This window comes from Giraffa tippelskirchi, chromosome 6, assembly GCF_054371585.1.
Source record: "Giraffa tippelskirchi isolate mGirTip1 chromosome 6, T2T-mGirTip1v1.2.pri, whole genome shotgun sequence".
Taxonomy (NCBI): Eukaryota; Metazoa; Chordata; class Mammalia; order Artiodactyla; family Giraffidae; genus Giraffa; species Giraffa tippelskirchi.
The window spans coordinates 47,237,257-47,240,572 of NC_137280.1; positions in this window are offsets into that span (position 1 = coordinate 47,237,257).

The following is a 3,316-nucleotide window of genomic DNA, read 5'->3' on the forward strand; positions in this document are numbered from 1 at the left end:
GTGGACTTAAGGGGAAGCCAGAGGACATAAATGGAACTGTTACTCTAGAAGGGGCCTGAGGCCTGGATGCAAAGCCCAGGTAAAGAGTTTCAGGGACTTCTTTGGTGATCCAGTGGCTAAGATGCCACACTCCCAACACAGGGGACCTGGGTTTGATCTTTGGTAGAGGAACTAGATTCCAGATGCCATAAGTAAGAGTTTGCATGCCACAACTAAAGATTCCACATGCTGCAATGAAGATTGAAGATCCTGAGTGCTGCAACTAAGACTTGGCACAGCCAAATAAATTAATTAATTAAAAGAAAATTTAAAGGCGTTTAACTGGCAGAGGGTAGCAGGTCCTTTCACCCTGGCCTACTCTCTGTGGGTCTGTGGTTCTGTTCTGGTTCTGTTTGAACTCAGTAAGGACCAGTGGGAAGGATGATGGTAGGGGGTGAGGGGAGTGTGGGGAGAGTGAGAGGAGGGTGTGGAGAGATGGAAAAAGACAGAGGGGAGGGAGTGTTGCTCTGGCTTGACAGTTTCTCATTTTCTGCCTTGTGTCTCTTCCTGTCTCATAGTCAATAAGACACCTCCATTTCCATTTGATAGATTCCTTTGTGCTTGAGTTTATGTAGGTTTTAGTCATTCTCAGCTAAAAAGAGTAGTCTCTAAAAGATATGTCTATAAATTTTGTAACCTCTATAGTGATTAAACTTTTAGATCATATAACATTTAGAGGAGTATCTAGACAATAAAAAGCAAGATCCCAAATTATATTGAAGACAGAAATTATGTAACAGATTCTTACTAGGTAATAAAAATTACAAGATGAAACTTAACAAAACTAAATGAAAACATCTGCCTTTACATTAAAAAAAATTAAATACAGAATTGGGGTGACTTGTTTAGCAGCAATTTATGAAAAAGATATCCTAGATTTTTGTGAACACATTCTTAATTAGAGGTAATATTGAAAGGCAGGGGCTAAAAGAATATGAATGTAGTTTCAAGGACCAGATACTAAACTGAAAAAAAAAACAAACCTTCTGGACACCAAGAAGCCAATCAAGATTACCTGGATTTAATCTTAAGGGGTTCCTGCTTTGTTGTTGTTCAGTTGCTCATTTGTGTCTGACTCTTTAAGACCCCATGGACTGCAGCACACCAGGCTTCCCTGTCCTTCACCATCTCCCAGAGTTTGCTCAAACTCATGTCCATTGAGTTGGTGATGCCATCCAACCATCTCATCCTCTGTCATCCCCTTCTCCTCCTGCCTTCAATCTTTCCCAGCATTAGGTCTTTTCTAATGAGTCGGCTCTTCGCATCAGTGGCCAAAGTATTGGAGCTTCAGCTTCAGCATCAGTCCTTCCAGTGAAAATTCAGGGTTGATTTCCTTTAAGATTGACTGGTTTGATCTCCTTGCTGTCCAAAAGACTCTCAGGAGTCTTCTCCAGCACAGTTCGAAAGCATCAATTCTTCGGTGTTCAGCCTTGTTTATTGTCCAGCTCTCATTATTATCTAAGAAAGCCCAAATTTAACAAAAGTATATTGTACTGTGTCTAATGAATAAGACTGAGATGTGTAAGGAAATGGCAAACCACTCCAGTATTCTTGCCTGGAGAATCCTGGGGACATCATAGGAGTCCAGTGGGCTGCAGTCTATGAGGTTGCACAGAGTCAGACATGACTGAAGCAACTTAGCAGCAGCAGCAGCAGCAGTGTAACTAAATGAACTTATGTAAGGAAACACATCCATAAAAAAACAATTCTTACCTGTTTGAAATGTATTTTATATAATAACACCTGCTTACTGTAATAAATTTAAAATTGTAGATAGGTATGCAGAAGAAGTGAAATCCACTTCCTCCATTTAAGTTTCACTTCCTGAAAGCAATCATTGTTTACAGATTGGTGGGTGTATTTGCATATTTTTTTCATGTCTATATATATATATAATTTTCAAAAAATATAAATAGAACTATACTACACATGCATGTATGCACAGACTCATTCATGTGGGGACATATACAGTTCCCCTTCGTTAAATGTGCAGGAGACTACTGCACTGTAAGAATTTACCCACTTCTTTCTTGATAGACCCATAGCTTCTTTCCATTTTTTAAAAATTAGAAACAACGCTGCAGAGGGCATCCCCACATTTGTGTCTTTACATATGTCTTCTAATATTTTTGCAGTCTACAATTCTAGTTTGGGGAGTGCAGGTCATAGCATATGCATATTTAAAATTTTGAGGGATTTTTGCCTTCCAAAAATTCTGCATCCATTGACACTTTCACTAATAGGCTATAAGGGGCTTATTTGTTATACCCTTGGCAAAACTTGATATTATTAACTTTTTTGCCAAAGTGATCCTGTTTGGCTTTTGTGCTCTGAGTCCAGAATATTGACTGTAATTAATAGAGTCCTTCTAGCTTAGGTGGAGGGGTGGATGGCTGAGTCCTCATGTTAGAATCCAAAGTCTAAAATCTGTGCATGATAGTAAGTATATCCCACACCTCTGAGTACTGGTTGCCACCCCATCCAGGACCATGCTAACCCTAGTAGGTAGAGTCTGTCCTGCCCTAGGGCTTCTCTTCTCCCAGGTAGAGGGAAGTCACTGGGGAGAGTTCTACACTGTTGGCATGGGATGCTCACTTCCTTCTTTTTTTTTTTTTCTTTTTAAATTTTCATTGGACTATAGTTGCTCTACAGTGTTGTATTATTTCCTGCTGTACAGCAAAGTGTATCAGCCATATGTATATATATCCCATCCTTTTTGGATTTCCTTCCCCATTAGGTCACCACGGAGCACTGAGTAGAGTTCCTTGTGCTATCCAGTAGGTTCTCATCAGTTATCTATTTTATACATAGTATCAATAGTGTATATATTTCAATCTCAATCTCCCAATTCATCCCACACCCCCTTTTCCCACCTTGGTATCCATAAGTTTGTTCTCTACATCTATGCCTCTATTTCTGCCAAAAGATACATGCAGCCCAATGTTCACAGGAGCACTATTTACAGTAGCCAGGACACGGAAGCAGCCTAAACGTCTATCAACAGAGGAGTGGATAAAGAAGATATGGCACATATATACAATGAAGTACTACTCAGCCATCACAAGGAATAAAATTGTGCTACTTGCCGAGATGTGGATGGACCTCGAGTCTGTCATACAGAGTGAAGTAAGTCAGAAAGAGAAAAACAAATATATCAACACATATATGTGGACTCTAGAAAAACAGTACAGATGAACCCATTTGCAAAGCAGAAATAGACACACAGATGTAGATGCTCACATCTGTTTTCAAATGTTGCTTCTGCACTGAATCAGCC